The 17749-nt window shown below is 43.1% G+C and overlaps 1 protein-coding gene across 2 annotated transcripts in view; it reads left to right on the top strand.

The window, feature by feature from the left end:
- The window catches only part of stx16 (syntaxin 16), a 110771-nt gene that overhangs the window by 55655 nt on the left and 37367 nt on the right, over window positions 1–17749 (top strand). The window lies entirely within an intron of this gene.

Raw genomic sequence — 17749 nt, forward strand, 5'->3', positions numbered from 1 at the left:
AACATTTCCTACATCTATCTTTATATTTATAATGTATATAAAATCCAGTGAGTCAAGTCAATTCTCATGCCATAAGCAATCATCAGCTGATTGTTTATGGCATGAAACAGGCTTGTACTGTCTCATAAAGAATTGACTTGACGCACTGGATTATTTTGCTCCTTATTTGTCGAGCACTTTCCCTATCGTTGAGTGTTTCTTTTATCAACGTTTTATATATATAGATATATATATATATATAGATATATATATTTCGCTCAAAGTTGTTAAATGGCAGAACAAGCTTGTTTTGTGCTCACAGCTGATGAGTGCATTGTGTACGAAACAAGCTTGTTCTGCCATTTAACAACTTTGAGCTATAAAAAATATGTCTTTGCTCCTGAATTGTTGAGCTCTTTTTTCTACATCGAAGGTTTGATTGCAACATCCTGTGGACATTTATTAACAGCTGATGATTGCTTATGGCATGAAACAGGCTTGTACTGCCTCATGAAGAATTTACTTGACTCGCTGAACTATATATATATATATACACTGTATTTACAAAAGTGCCACAGGTGTACGTATAACACCAAACAGCTAACCATGCGGTCTGTATTTACAAACATTTGTTAAAGAATGGGTCATTCTGAAGAGCTCAGTATATTCAAGCGTGGTACTGTCATAGGATGCCACCTTTGCAATAAGTCAGTTCGTGAAATTTCTTCCCAGCTAGATATTCCAGGGTCAACTGTAAGTAGTATAGTTGAAAAGTGGAAATGTAACCTGCACGACAGGGGAATGGGCCTATGCTTGCACAGGGACAGTTTACAGTCTAATGTCTAAGTTCAGTGGAGATTGGTGTAGGTTTTTTTCTAGACCAGATTCTAGTACTCACCCTAAAGACAACACACACACTCGTGGGTATAGTTTACAATAAAAAAACAATTTATTTCAACAGTTCAAAGTCAAGTTATTTCAATATCAATATTAAATGAGATGTGTTATATTATATATATATATATTTTACTCTATTATACTTTTTAAAAGTTCTTCCCAATATTCTATTTATTGTCTATATCTATCTATATTCTATTTTATACCCTTCTAATATATTACTTATGCAGCCATATTCTACATTAACAAATTAAACAAAATAATCCAAAATAAAGTATGAGTGCACTTTAAGAAAATAATAAAGAAAAGAAAAGGGGGAATGATTCAGTCTTACAATTTGTGCAAGGTGCAATGTCCAGATCCTACCATAATCACAGGGGCAAGTTAATGTAGAGGGCAATTATGATGAATCCAAATCCAGGGCGATGATGGGGGCAATCCAAAAGGGGGTATCCAAGGGTTCCAAAAGGTGTAGCAAGGGGGGTTGTTCGGGGTACTAAAAAAAACAGTCTGCACAAAATTGTACAGATTCCTTATTAATTGCAATCTCTATCAAACAATTACAAACAAAATAAAAATACCCAAATCTAGAGTCAATTCTCAGAATCAAATCATTTCCTACATATAACTAATATGCGGTTGAATGACAACAGCATTGCTGTAAGAACAGTTAAAAACAATGTCATCGCAGCCAGGCTACATGACGGTCAGACGGCACTATCAACGTGAATTCACGTCTAGCTGGTTGCTATGGTTTCCATGGATGCCATGTAGCCCGAGTTGGCTCGGTGGCTAGTGGCAACAGGAGCTTACAGTTTTTTTAACAACAAGCTTATTATTATATTAAAATGTCTAACATTCCTACATCAAACAAACCCTATGGATCGGGTGTCCTGACTGGTTTTAAAGCTCCGAATCATATGGGAAACGGCTAAGGATCACACACACACACACACACATATGTATATATATATATATATATATATATATATATATATATATATATATATATATATATACACTACCGTTCAAAAGTTTGGGATCACCCAAACAATTTTGTGTTTTCCATGAAAAGTCACACTTATTCACCACCATATGTTGTGAAATGAATAGAAAATAGAGTCAAGACATTGACAAGGTTAGAAATAATGATTTGTATTTGAAATAAGATTTTTCTTACATCAAACTTTGCTTTCGTCAAAGAATCCTCCATTTGCAGCAATTACAGCATTGCAGACCTTTGGCATTCTAGCTGTTTATTTGTTGAGGTAATCTGGAGAAATTGCACCCCACGCTTCCAGAAGCAGCTCCCACAAGTTGGATTGGTTGGATGGGCACTTCTTGCGTACCATACGGTCAAGCTGCTCCCACAACAGCTCAATGGGGTTCAGATCTGGTGACTGCGCTGGCCACTCCATTACCGATAGAATACCAGCTGCCTGCTTCTGCTCTAAATAGTTCTTGCACAATTTGGAGGTGTGTTTAGGGTCATTGTCCTGTTGTAGGATGAAATTGGCTCCAATCAAGCGCTGTCCACTGGGTATGGCATGGCGTTGCAAAATGGAGTGATAGCCTTCCTTATTCAGAATCCCTTTTACCCTGTACAAATCTCCCACCTTACCAGCACCAAAGCAACCCCAGACCATCACATTACCTCCACCATGCTTAACAGATGGCGTCAGGCATTCTTCCAGCATCTTTTCATTTGTTCTGCGTCTCACAAACGTTCTTCTTTGTGATCCAAACACCTCAAACTTGGATTCATCCGTCCACAACACTTTTTTCCAGTCTTCCTCTGTCCAATGTCTGTGTTCTTTTGCCCATCTTAATCTTTTTCTTTTATTGGTCAGTCTCAGATATGGCTTTTTCTTTGCCACTCTGCCCTGAAGCCCAGAATCCCGCAGCCGCCTCTTCACTGTAGATGTTGACACTGGTGTTTTGCGGGTACTATTTAATGAAGATGCCAGTTGGGGACCTGTGAGGCGTCTGTTTCTCAAACTAGAGACTCTAATGTACTTATCTTCTTGCTCAGTTGTGCAACGCGGCCTCCCACTTCTTTTTCTACTCTGGTTAGAGCCTGTTTGTGCTGTCCTCTGAAGGGAGTAGTACACACCGGTGTAGGAAATCTTCAATTTCTTAGCAATTTCTCGCATGGAATAGCCTTCATTTCTAAGAACAAGAATAGACTGTCGAGTTTCAGATGAAAGTTCCCTTTTTTGGCCATTTTGAGCGTTTAATTGACCCCACAAATGTGATGCTCCAGAAACTCAATCTGCTCAAAGGAAGGTCAGTTTTGTAGCTTCTGTAACGAGCTAAACTGTTTTCAGATGTGTGAACATGATTGCACAAGGGTTTTCTAATCATCAATTAGCCTTCTGAGCCAATGAGCAAACACATTGTACCATTAGAACACTGGAGTGATAGTTGCTTGAAATGGGCCTCTATACACCTATGTAGATATTGCACCAAAAACCAGACATTTGCAGCTAGAATAGTCATTTACCACATTAGCAATGTATAGAGTGTATTTCTTTAAAGTTAAGACTAGTTTAAAGTTATCTTCATTGAAAAGTACAGTGCTTTTCCTTCAAAAATATGGACATTTCAATGTGATCCCAAACTTTTGAACGGTAGTGTATATATATATATATATATATATATATATATATATATATATATATATATATATATACGTTTTAGCTGGGTTAGCTTAGCTTAGCAACCAATCGAAAATTGTCAGTCTTTAGATTTCAAGATTTTTAACTCTTAGCTCACCAAGATTCCAGCAGCGTACAAAACACAAGAGACAAGAGTCTTCCTTCTTCCTTCAACAGGAGATCATCTGTCTTTGGATAAAATCAAGATACATGGGTACATGGAACACAGAAAGCTGTTTACTTTTAGCTTTGGCTAGCGGCTCACCAAGGAAGCTTCGTGGGAGGGATCTTTATGTCGTAGTTCAAATGTCCTGTAGTTCAAATATCCGTAGTTCAAATATCCGTATTTCTCTTCTCTTCCAGTCTTTCTCTCGTCAGATTCATTCTCTCTTCTCTATTGTTGACGGTTGTTTGTTATGGTTTAAACTCTGTAGCTCGTGTGCCTCCTAGAGGCTACTAGTGGAACTTACATATGTCACAGGGTACATGTAATCATGTGGGTTACAGAAGAATTTAGGCACAACAGCAACTCAACCACGAAGTGGCAGACCACATGCGTAAAAGTCGCCAACACTCTGTTGGCTCAATAACTGCAGAGTTCCAAACTTCCTCTGGCATTAACATCAGCACAAAAACTGTGCGCTGGGAGCTTCATGGAATGGGTTTCCACAGCCGAGCAGCTGCATGCAAGCCTTACATCACCAAGCACAATGCCAAGCCTCGGATGAAGTGGTGTAAAGCATGCTGCCACTGGACTCTGGGGCAGTGGAAACGTGTTTTGTGGAGTGACAAATGACACTTCTCTGTCTGGCAGGCTGATGGACGAGTCTGGGTTTGGCGGATGCCAGGAGAACATTACCTGCCTCACTGCATTGTGCCAACTGTAAAGTTTAGTGGAGGAGGGATAATGGTATGGGGTTGTTTTTCAGGGGTTGGGCTAGGCCCCTTAGTTCCAGTGAAGGGAAATCTTAATGCTTCAGCATACCAAGACACTTTGGGCAATTCTATGCTTCCAACTTTGTGGGAACAGTTTGGGGAGGGCCCTTTTCTGTTCCAGCATGATTGTGCCCCAGTGCACAAAGCAAGGTCCATTAAGACATGGTTGGGTGAGTTTGGTGTGGAAGAACTTGACTGGCCCACACAGAGTGCTGACCTCAACCCCATCGAACACCTTTGGGATGAACTAGAATGGAAATTGCGAGCCAGGTCTTCTCTTCCAACATCAGTGCCTGACCTCACAAATGCTTTTCTTGATGAATGGGCAAAAATTCCCACAGGTACCTTCCACAATTTTGTGAAAAGCCTACCCAGAAGAGTGGAAGCTGTTATAGCTGCAAAAAGGAGGGGAGGGGCAACTCCATATTAATGCCTATGGATTTAGAATGGGATGTCATAAAAGCTCCTCTAGATGTAATAGCCAGGTGTCCCAATATGTTTGTACATAGTGTATATAATTTTGTTTTTTTGTTTTTTTTTTCCAGAATATCAATGGTGTTGATAAAAGTGCTCAACAAATGAGGAGCAAAATATCAATATAGATGTAGGGAAAAAAAACTTTTAATACATAGCAGTACAAGCTTGTTTCGTGCATCGTGCACTCATCAGCTGCTAATGTTTCTTGGATGTAACAAAGAGAATAAACAAGAAAAAATTTTGATGTAGCTTGATTTTTTCATTTACCTTTATTTAACCAGGTTATTCCCATTGAAATTAAAATCTCTTTTACAAGAGAGACCTGGCCAAGAATGGCAGCAGTACACCCGTTTCAGCACACACTCACATGAAGACAACAGAATAGATCAAAGTGCAAAATATCATAAAAATCAAGGGAAAAGATACAATCGTAGATGTAGTAGGTTCAAATGATTGTAGTTACATGCTACCAGGACAGGGCAAACTTGGTCAAGAGTGACACAAGAATGGATGCACTGAAACCGCCAAGTCCATTGAAACTGACTGGAAATGTGGATTCAAATTGGAGGACGTTCAAACAGCAGTTTCTGCTATATTCTGTGGCTGTCGGAGTGGATAGTAAAGTAGATGCTAGAAAAAATAGCCATGCTGCTCACCGTCACAGAAGCAATAGAAGTCTACAATGCTTTTGCGTTTGCTCGACCAGAGGACAAAGACAAGTTTGATGAGGGCTTAAAAAAGTTCGACAAACACTGCCTCTCGAAAAACAATGAAACATATAAAAGGTACATTTTTCACTCACGTATGCAGCACCAGAGAGAGTCTTTTGATAGCTTGCTCACAGACCTCAAGCTAAAGGCACAGTCTTGTAATTTTAATGATCTCAGAGACTCTATGATTAGGGATCAGATAGTGTTTGGGACAAACAACAAGAAGCTCCAAGAGAAATTATTGAGAAACAGAACTCACGTTGGAAGGGGCAATAAAAATATGCCAGGCCAGTGAGTTAGCACGCCAACATGTACTGACTTTTAATGAGCCTGCACACTGAGCAGCGAGCCAAGATGGCGAGATGGTGCATGCTTTGATGTTAAAAGGAAAACAGAGGAGCAAGTAACAAGGATAAAAACAAGGACGAAATTTTCACTTGCAAGAGATGTGGTGAAAAACACAAACCAAGACAATGTCCCGCTTATGGGAAAAGGTGTGCAAAGTGAAAGGGACAAAACCATTATGCAAAAATGTGTCTCTCCAAAGATAGACAAAAGGGACATAAGGTGCACACAGTGGAAGAAACAGATGACAGTGGTGATTTGAGTGAAACATTTTTCATCAAGATGGTGTCACATGATGAAGATGACAGCACACAGGATACTGGTCAGACTAAGTACTGTGAGAGGTGACAAATGGATTGCACAACTGCTAATCAATGGAAAAGTTGTGCCATTTAAGATAGACATTAGGGCTAAAGCTAATTTAATTAATGAGAATGATGTCAAGGCACTTCGAGAGAAGCCTAAAATAATATCGGGGGAAAAAAACACACCACTGAAGGCCTACAATGGACAGTCAATTGAAACAAAAAGACATTGCCAACTCAAGGTGACAGTGAAAGGCATCATCCTGTTGTTTATCATAGTGCCTAATGGGCATGAATTACTCCTGGGAGACAAAGCTTCTGAGGACCTAGGATTGGTTAAGAGGATCTATCAGATAAACAGTGAGAACATAATGATGGATAAACAGTGCAAAGAACAAAACCACCCGCATTGTGAGGGAAATGTAGAGATAAAGAGAATTTCCTTTTGTTTTCAAAGGACATGGGACATTACCTTACACTTACAAAATCCAGCTCAAGAGTGATGCCAAGCCTGTAGTGCAGGGGTAGGCAACATGGTCCAGAAAGGTCCGGTGTGGGTGCAGTTCTTTGTTCCAACCAAGCAGTTGCACACCTGATTCTATTAGTCAACCAATAGTCTTTGCTAAGGACCTTGATTTGTAGACTCAGGTGTGTAACTCCTTGGTTGAAACAAAGACCTGCACCGACACCGGACCTTTCTGGACCATGTTGCCTATCCCTGCTGTAGTGCATGCCCCAAGGAGAGTGCCAGTACCACTTTGAGCTGGCTTGAAAAAAAACACTGTACCGGATGACACAACTGGGTGTCATTGAGTGAGTGGAAGAGCCTCCTGACTGGGCAACTCCATCACATGTGTCAAGAAAAAAAAATGTATGTAGTAAATGGACCAAGACCTGGAGAGCAAGGTAAAATCATGCACACAGTGTCGGACAAATCAGAACATGCCACCACCAGCACCCATGGGAGCGGCCAGACCACCTCTGGTCTAGGCTACATTTGGACTTTGCCGGCCTGTTTATGGGGCAGATGTGTCTAATAATGGTGGGTGCACACTCAAAATGAATAGAAGCCCACATCAGGAGCAACATCACAGCCCACACAACCATAGACAGACTTAGGCAAATGTTTGCCATACACGGGTTGCCGGACACTCTGGTCACTGATAATGGCACAACGTTCATCAGTGAGCTGTTAAGTGAGTTCATGCAACAGAATGGAATTCATCACATACGGACGGCTCATTTCCACCCAGCTTCAAATGGTTTGCCTGAACGGGCTGTGCAGACAGTGAAGGAAGGCCTAAACGGGATGACAGGAGACTCTCTTAGCACACAGCTTTCACGTTTCCTGTTTAAATACCACCTCACGCCCCAGACTACAACTGTATGCACTCCAGCAGAGTTGCTGATGGGTTGTAGGCCCAAGACAAGATTGGACCTGCTGCGCCCAGACATGAAAGTAAAAGTGGAAATGAAGCAGGAAAAACAGAAGGAAGGACATAATCAACATGCACGAGAGAGACAGTTAAAACCAGATTACATTATTACATTACATTAGTCATGTAGCCAACGCTTTTATCCAAAGCGACTTACAATAAGTGCATTTAACATAGGAAATCAGGAGAACTACTAGTCATCAGAGGTCATAAGTGCATCTTCTCTCTAAAAAAGTATCTAAGAACAAAACCAGTGCTAAAGTAAAAGCGCAAGAAAGAGATTTTTTTTATGAGTGAATACAATAAGTACTAAGAAAAAGTAACAGGGTAGTAGTTCTTGAAGAGGTGAGTTTTCAACCTGCGCTGAAAGATGAGCAGCGACTCCGCTGTCCTGACATCAGTTCATTCCACCAATGTAGGGCCAGGACAGACCAGAGCTATGACCGGTTCAATCGGCGGCAGGGGCCTCTGAGCGATGGGGCAACCAGGCATCCTGAGGCAGCAGAGCGAAGTGGTCGGGCAGGGGTGTAGGGCTTGACCATGGCCTGGAGATAGGAAAGAGCTATTCCTTTCACTGCCCTGTAGGCTAGCACCAGAGTCTTAAACTGGATGCGAGCAGCTGCTGGGAGCCAGTGTAGGGATGTGAGAAGGGGAGTTGTGTGGGAGAACTTAGGGTGGTTGAACATCGGACGAGCTGCAGCTTTTTGAACAAGCTCCAGAGGTCTGATGGCTGACGCTGGTGACCAGCAAGGAGGGAGTTGTCGTAGTCCAGCTGGGAGATGGCCAAAGCCTGTATGAGCACCTGTGCCATCTCGTCGGTGAGGAATGGGCGAATCCTCCTGATGTTATAGAGAAGAAATTTGCAGAAGTGAGCAGCCGATGCAACGTTTGCAGCAAATGACAGTTGGTCATCCAAGATCACATCCAGATTCCTTGCAGTCCGAGTTGGCGTCACCACGGTGTTGTCAATGATGAGTGCCAGGTCTTGGTGTGGGCAACCTTTCCCCAGGAGGAACATGAGCTTTGTCTTGTCCAGATTGAGCTTCAGGTGGTTTGTCGCCATCCACTCCGAGATGTCAGTGAAGCATGCAGCAATGTGTGTCTCTACTTGTGTGTCAGAGGGAGGAAAGGACAAGATCAGCTGGGTGTCACTGGCCTAACAATTGTAAGAGAAGTAATGCGAGCGAATAACAGAACCCAGGGATTTCGTATACAGGGAGAAAAGGAGAGGACCCAGAACCAAACCTTGTGGAACGCCTGTAGTCAGTCTGCGAGGTTCCAACACAGATCCCCTCCATGTCACCTGGTAGTAGTGACCCGCCACGTAGGATACAAACTTTGAGATTGCAGAGCCTGTGACACCCAGCCCCTCGAGGGTAGAGAGGAGGATCTGGTGGTTCACTGTGTCGAATGCAGCTGACAGGTCCAGGAGTATCATGACAGAGGAGAGAGCGTTTGCTCTCACAGAGTACAGTGATTTTGTCACTGCAAGGAGGGCTGTCTCTGTCAAGTGACCCACCTTGAACCCAGACTGGTTGGGGTCCAGGAGGTTGTTCTGGTGGAGGTACAAAGCATGTTGGTTAAAGACAGCACGTTCAAGAGCTTTGGGTAGAAAGGGCAGAAGGGACACCGGTCTGTAGATTTTGGCGTCAGAGGGGTTAAGTGATGGTTTCTTGAGAATGGGGGTGACTCTAGCAGTCTTGAAGGCAGATGGAAAGCATCCTGCCTGGAGGGAGGTGTTGATGAGGTGGGTTAGAAAGGGAAGGAGTTCAGATGCTATAGACTGAAGAAGAGGGGAGGGGACTGGGTCAAGGGAGCATGTGGTGGGGTGACTGGATGTGATGAGGTTGAGGACCTCGTCGGGGGAGAGGGGAGTGAGGTGGGATAGGGTGGGACGTGGAGAGATGAGGGAGGGTGTAGAGGGTGGGCTAGTGCAAGGAGCGCTAACCGGGTGGTGAGAAAAGGAGGATCTGATGTCGTTTACCTCCTTGTCAAAGAAGTTAGCAAAGTCATCAGGGAGAAAGAAGGAAGGAAGTAGGAGGAGGAGGTGGGGGTTGAAGAAGTGTTGAGAAGGTTTCAAAGAGTTTCTTAGGATTAGAGGCATAGGATAGGATTTTAGAGCGATAGAAAGCAGCTTTAGCAGCAGAAAGGGAGGAGGAGAAAGTGGAAAGAAGAGATTGGAAGTTGAGAAGGTCCTCTGGGAGTTTGCCTTCTCTCCATTTGCGCTCTTCCACTCTTAGGCTCCGTCTGTCAGTACGTACTTAGTCGGACAGCCAAGGGGCAGGTGGAGTTGGGCATGCAGGCCTGAAGGTGAGAGGACAGAGATTGTCCAGAGAAGAGGAGAGGGTAGAGAGAAGATCAGTAGCAGTGTCGGGGTAGGAGAGAGAAAGATTCAGGTGTAGGGAGGATAGAGGTAACAGAGGAAGAAAGATCAGTGGTGGAGATAGAGCGGAGGTGTCTACGGGTGGAAACCATGTGGGTAGGGGAAGGGGCTGAGGGGGGGAAGAGAGAGAGAGTAGGACATGAAATAGTGGTCAGAGAGCTGGAGGGGAATAACAGAGAGATTGGAAATAGGACAGTGTCTAGTGAAGATAAGGTCCAGCTAGTTCCCGGCCCTGTGGGTAGGAGGAAAGGGTGAGAGAAGAGGATCTAGCTTGTCAGTGTGGATGTTGAAGTCACCGAGAAAGATAAGTGCAGCGTCATCAACAGGGAAGTGCGAGACAAGTGTGTCAAGCTCCTCCAGAAACTCGCCAAGGGGGTCTGGTGGGTGGTACACAACCACAATGGTGAGTTTGACTGGATAAGAGACAGTAACAGCATGAAATTCAAAAGAGGGCAGAGAAAATTATGTAATGGAAAAAAAAGAGTATTTCCATTTCGGGGAGATTAGCAGGCCAACACTACCACCCCGCCTCCAAGCTCTGGGAGTGTGAGAAAAAGCATACACATCTGACAGAGCTGCAGGTGTGGTAGTATTTTCTGGTGTGATCTTGGGCTCGGTTAGAGCAAGAAAGTTGAGGGAGAGCAAAGATGCGCAGCCTGAGATAAACTCAGCTTTTGGCACCACAGACTGGCAATTCCAGAGCCCTCCCGTCACCACTTGCTCAACGTGAGTAAGAGAGTAGGATAGATGAGATTGGTAGGATCACAGCGCCTAGGAGTGGCCCAACGTCTATCCCAGCCCCGCGAAGAGGAAAGGACAGATGCGAAGGAAACACATAGTCTATACTAGGTACACAAAATACAGATGACTGACCAGATCTAAAAAGAGCAGTCCTTGCTTGACAAAGTCTTGACTTGAGAAAGCCGCGCTTGCCTTTGTTCACTCTAGCCTTCATTCAGCCTAGACCTGTTTGCCCTCGGCTTGTTTGCCTGACGCTTCCAAGTAGCAGCAGTGATTTAAAGAACACTGCTAATTGTCTACCAGGAGTGCAGGCCACACCCTGGCCACTTAACACCCAATTGGCCAAAGAGGTAAACTGAAATTAGGCCTATTGTCCAGAAACTGGTCACTTATGTACAGCTCTATCAAACCTCACACAAAACTATTAAAACTGCAAAGAGCAAGTTACCAAGAAATATATTTATAAGCTTAAAGGATAACTAAGTTAAAACAGCTAGGTAACAAGAAATATTTAAGGACACACTAGGTGAAAAACAGCTACAGCTAGAATAAGACAGCTACAGCTAGAATAGGATCCCACTAGTTTCCACAAGGAACCAGCAGCAGATCTATAGAGAAAATGACTAATACTCAAGCAGCTGGAATAAGACTAATAGCAACTTGTTAATCAAGAAAGATGATACTCTATTCTAGATGAACCAGCAATTCAGAATCACTCCAGAAGTTAAAATGCACACTGGATTGAAACTGAACCAGGCCAGACTTATAAATCCCTGTGATGTTCTGGTCGCACCCTGGCCATGTAACACCCAGTTGGCCAAAGAGGTAAACTGAAATTAGGCCTATGTCCAGAAACTGGTCACTTATGTACAACTCTATCAAACCTCACACAAAACTATTAAAACTGCAAAGAGCAAGTTACCAAGAAATATATTTATAAGCTAAAAGGATAACTAAGTCAAGACAGCTGGGCAACAAGAAATATTTAATGACACTAGGTGACAACAGCTATAGCTAGAATAAGACAGCTACAGCTAGAATAAGACCCCACTAGTTCCCACTAGGAACCAGCAGCAGATCTATAGAGAAAAGGACTAATACTCAAGCAACTGGAATAAGACTAATAGCAACTTGTTAAGCAAGAAATATGATACTCTATTCTAGATGAACCAGCAATTCAGAATCACTCCAGAAGTTAAAATGCACACTGACCATGTCTATGTGAGGAATTTAAGCAGTAACAACACTCGGCAATGGCTACCTGGGGTTCTTCTCAGGCAGAGTAGTCCAGTCTCCCATGTTAAGCTGACTGACGGTTGTGTGTTCCACAGTCATCAGAGCCATGTGCGCTTGCGTCATGATACAGGCTCAGAGACAGTCAGTTCCACGGAGCGTCCTGTGGTGAGACAGACTACTGGGGGAGCATATCTGCCAGACGCTTTGCCAGAGAGAGAGAATCAGGTAGAGGTGTCGGTGTCCCTCGGAGAGGATGGACATTCTCACACTAACACACAGACCCCTCCCAGTCCCCCAGCATCAGATCCACCAAAAACTCCCTCACCAGTGGCACCTGCTGGGTCCCCGGGGGTAGTGCGTAGGTCACGGCGCACCCACAAATCTCCAGACAGACTGAATATTTAAATGGACAGTTTTTGGAGAATGAATGCTAAATCACCAATGTGTTTTTTGGTTTTTTTCCCAGTTGTTATATGGGTAAATTGTTGTTGAGACACCAGTATATGGTTGAGGTGTAAATCAGCTAAAAACAAACAAAACTAAAAAGAAAAGAAACAACACTGTTATTGTTTTTGCAGGTTCATTTATATTTGGGGAATGTTGGAATTTAAAGGGGGAGAGGTGTTGTAACATTAGCTTTTATTTTATAAAGACCATGTGTGTGTGTTATGCCCTCCAACTTGTCAGATGTTAACAGTGCACACTGCTGCATATTACTGTCAAGTTTTGCCAGTCCTAGATAAAGTTAATTCAAAAGACAACAAGTTGTCGTGGGTTCCTATTCTTTAAGCTGGCGTTACCACATATTTTTGGCGAACATCCAAGTTTGGATGTAACAAAGAAACATTAGCATGGTCTGGATGTTCTCCAGGTCTTGATCCATGCACACACACACACACACACACATATATATATATATATATATATCCCCACAAGATATTTCAATGAAACCCTCTATGTAGAAAAAGAGCCCAGCAATTCGGGGGCAAAAATATATATTTTATAGCTCAAAGTTGTTAAATGGCAGAACAAGCCTGTTTCATGCTCAGTGCACTCATCAGCTGCCTACATGGTTACAGTAAATGTCCTTATTTATACCGGTTGCCTATGTTCTATGTGCGGTGTCCAATTACAGGGTAGGGGGATGGGCCAATCTATGGTTGGAACATTGGTACATTTGAACTGTCTATTGGGGATAGCGTAGGGCAGGGGTTCCCAAACTTTCCCATACCAAGGACCCCTTAATAGCCGTAGACTGTGGCTGGGGCCCCCCTATGGCGACATGACTTAAAAAGAAATTAAATTACACTGGCAAATATAAAAAATCAAACATTCAGCTTCTTAATATTTCCTTATTTTTATGAATGCAATATTAATTTAATTTACATTTCAATTAATTTCTCAGTTGTATTATATTCAATATTCTTTCTTTTATTAACCAAATATTCATTGTCATTTGTGCTTTACAATATTCATCAACAGTTCTTTCTTTTAGTATTTTTTTCTTTCTTATTATTCATTTAATTTCCCCAAATTATTATTCAATATTTCTTTCTTTTTTATTGTAAACATTCAGTGTCGTTTCTCAGTTTTACAATGTTCAACATTTATTTCTTTCAGTAATTGTCTTTCTTATTATTAGTGTCATTTCCCAGACTTGTTATATTCAATATTTCTTTCCACTGTATAAACATTCTGTCATTCTGTATTACAATATTCAACATTCTTTCTTTCCCTAATGTTCTTTCTTATTGTTCATTGTGTGTGTGTGTGTGTGTGTGTGTGCGCCTCACTAGTGGGAAGGGTGGGCTTGGTGGCTCCTACACAGTTTATCAGTCCTGGGTTTTAGGTTTGTGAGTGCCATACGCATGCCACTGTCCACTTGCAAACGTGCTCTGTGCTTTGTTTTCAGTACTTTCAATGTTGAGAATCCTGACTCGCAATGGTATTTGGTGGCAAATGGAAGAAGGGATTTGACAGCCCTCTCAGCCAGGGTAGGACAGTCCATTCTCACATACAGCCAGTACTCATGGAGTGAAAGAGCATCAAATTTCATTTTCAATACCCCTGAATTTGACATATCAATGAGTTCCTCTTGGGACTTCATATCCAGACTGGCACCTACTCCAGATGCAAGGGGTCTCTGATCCAGTCTTGGTGGGAATTGTCAAGGTCAGGGAAATAGTCTTTTAAATATCCCTGCATGTGCTCCAGATGGGATTGAATAAGTGGTGAGATAGTGCCTGAATCTACACCGGATGACAGCAGCTCTTGGTGAAGATGTGGGAACATCTCTTGTCACTCCCTCCTGGAGTTTGCTCGACCACAATGTGATTTTCTTGGAAAAAGTGCGCACTTTGTCCTGGACATGCAATATGTATATATCCCGCCCATGCATGCTCTGATTCAGTTTATGTAGACGCTGGAAAATGTCCAACAAATATGTGAGTTTCTGAATCCGTGATGCATCTGACAAAGTCTGCCAGCAGCTGATGGTTTTCAGACGACAGGAATTCAGCGATTTCCCTTCGCACCTCAAATATGCGACTGAGAACAGCCTCCCGTTAAAGCCAGCATACGTTGGAGTGGAACAGCAAACCCTCAAATCTAGCGCCCATCTCGTTACACCAAAAAGCGAGCAGTCTGTGTTTCAGGGGACGCGCTTTTATAAAATTGAAGATGTGTATAACGTCCTGTAATACCTGATGAAGTTCATCATCGATCCGTTTCACTACGAGTGTCTCGCGGTGGAGCTTGCAGTGCATGGCAACGGCATTGGGGGCCTTCTACTTGATGAATGCTGTCACTCCACTCTTTTGGCCGCACATGGACGCTGCCCCGTCAGAACACACCCCCACACAACAATACCAGTCAAGTCCATTTGAATCAATGTACTCATCTAAAACTTGGAAAATGTCTTTTCCAGTGGTCCTACCTTCAAGTGCTTTGCAAAATAATATTTCCTCAACAAACCTTTCCTGGGAATTGAATTGGATGTACACAAACAGTTGTGCAGCATTGGACACATCCGTGCTCTTGTCCAGCTGAAGTGCAAAATACTCGCTCGCTCTCACCTGTTCCAAAAGCTGAACGGACATGTCCTGAGCCACGTCACCTATCTGCCAACTCACGGAATTGGTGGAGAGTGGTACAGTGTTGTCAATTGCTTGGTGTCCTCACCAAGCAATTCTCTGACAATATCTTTGGTAGCTGGTAGAATTAATTCTTCTCCAACTGTGTGCGGTTTCTTAGCACAGGCAATGTGGTATGAGGCCAAAAAGGATGCCTTCAATGCCTGGTCAAAAACCGTAGCTTGATGCCCGAAAGTAGCCGACTGCCTGGCCAGATGTTGTTCTTTTCGTTTGAAGAATTCTACTGATTTGTCGGCCTCTGACGGGTGCTTTTGCGTCAAGTGTCGCTCAAGTTTAGACGGTTTCAAACACTCATTCGAGAGGGTCTCGAGGCAGAGAACACATTTAGGAATATCATGTCCATTTTTACTTGCGGATGTAATGCCATACTTTATGTACGCTTGGTCGTATCTTCGTGTTTTGGTTGGCCAGGAGTTCCGTGTTCGTGCATTTTTTGCAGCTGAGCTGCTGCCTCCAATCTGCTCGTTGCTGTCTCCAGTCTGACATTTTTCTCTTCAAAAAAGTCTCCATTGTTTTAAGCTAGCACCAGCTAACTAGCTAAATTCCAAGGCCACAGAAAAAAGCTAACGTTAGCTCGCTAGCGCAAGCAGCAGTCACAAGCTAACTTGTGATTTGATTAACACGCTCAGGCAGCAGTTAGGAGCTAAACGTAATGTTTTGACGGACAGGCAGATGGTTAGTTATTTATTGGCTGCGATTGAAAGAAGGGCGTGGCAAAGACCTCATTTCGGTAGGGAAGGATTTATAACAATTGATATTTTATTTTAAACCGGCACAATAATCTTATGAATTGAATTTGAATTGAAATTTATTTTTGATGTATTTAATTTTATTTTTATTATTAGTTTTTTTAACTGCATTTTTCATTTTCCTCTCCCCGACCCCCTAGCGCCTCCTGGCGGACCCCACGTTGAAAACTGACGGAGTAGGGTACAAACAAAAAATATGGTAGAGAAAAACAATGGCATAAAGACTAAGTATGGATACATGAACAAAGGTTACACAATTAAATGGGCATACATAAAAAAAGACCAAAAATACAAACAAAAGGTTATACACAGATATAAATAGTTCAGTTTGTTTGTATTTTTTTGGTCTTTTATATTTATATATACACACTCACTGGCCACTTTATTATGTACACCTTGCTAGTACCGGGTTGGACCCCTTTTTGCCTTCAGAACTGCCTTAATCCTTCGTGGCATAGATTCAACAAGGTACTGGAAACATTCCTCAGAGAGTTTGGTCCATATTGACGTGATAGCATCACGCAGTTGCTGCAGATTTGTCGGCTGCACATCCATGATGCGAATCTCCCGGTCCACCACATCCCAAAGGTGCTCTATTGGATTGAGATCTGGTGACTGTGGAGGCCATTTGAGTACAGTGGACTCATTGTCATGTTCAAGAAACCATTCTGAGATGATTCGAGCTTTATGACATGGCGCGTTACCCTGCTGGAAGTAGCCATCAGAAGATGGGAACACTGTGGTCATAAAGGGATGGACATGGTCAGCAACAATACTCAGGTAGGCTGTGGCGTTGACACGATGCTCAATTGGTACTAAGGGGCCCAAAGTGAGCCAAGAAAATATCCCCCACACCATTACACCACCACCACCAGCCTGAACCGTTGATACAAGGCAGGATGGATCCATGCTTTCATGTTGTTGACGCCAAATTCTGACCCTACCATCCAAATGTCGCAGCAGAAATCGAGACTCATCAGACCAGGCAACGTTTTTCCAATCTTCTATTGTCCAATTTTGGTGAGCCTGTGCGAATTGTAGCCTCAGTTTCCTGTTCTTAGCTGACAGGAGTGGCACCCGGTGTGGTCTTCTGCTGCTGTAGCCCATCTGCCTCAAGGTTCGACATGTTGTGCGTTCAGAGATGCTCTTCTGCATACCTCGGTTGTATTGAGTGGTTATTTGAGTTACTGTTGCCTTTCTGTCAGCTCGAACCAGTCTGGCCATTCTCCTCTGACCTCTGGCATCAACAAGGCATTTTCGCCCACAGAACTGCCGCTCACTGGATATTTTCTCTTTTTTGGACCATTCTCTGTAAACCCTAGAGATGGTTGTGCGTGAAAATCCCAGTAGATCAGCAGTTTCTGAAATACTCAGACCAGCCCGTCTGGCACCAACAACCATGCCACGTTCAAAGTCCTTTAAATCACCTTTCTTCCCCATTCTGATGCTCGGTTTGAACTGCAGCAGATCGTCTTGACCATGTCTACATGCCTAAATGCATTGAGTTGCTGCCATGTGATTGGCTGATTAGAAATTTGCGTTAACGAGCAGTTGGACAGGTGTGCCTAATAAAGTGGCCGATGAGTGTATATGCCCATTTAATTGTGTATGTAAATTTAATTGTGCATGTCATCAGAAGCGGTGACCAGCTACCAGCTGACGTGCTGGTAGAGCTGGTCGCAGCTTCTGATGCACTGCGTTCACTGATGCAGCTACGCTCAATTCCATGCAGGGGCGTGGCTACGT

This window comes from Lampris incognitus, chromosome 2 (genome assembly GCF_029633865.1).
Source record: "Lampris incognitus isolate fLamInc1 chromosome 2, fLamInc1.hap2, whole genome shotgun sequence".
In the NCBI taxonomy this organism is placed as follows: Eukaryota; Metazoa; Chordata; class Actinopteri; order Lampriformes; family Lampridae; genus Lampris; species Lampris incognitus.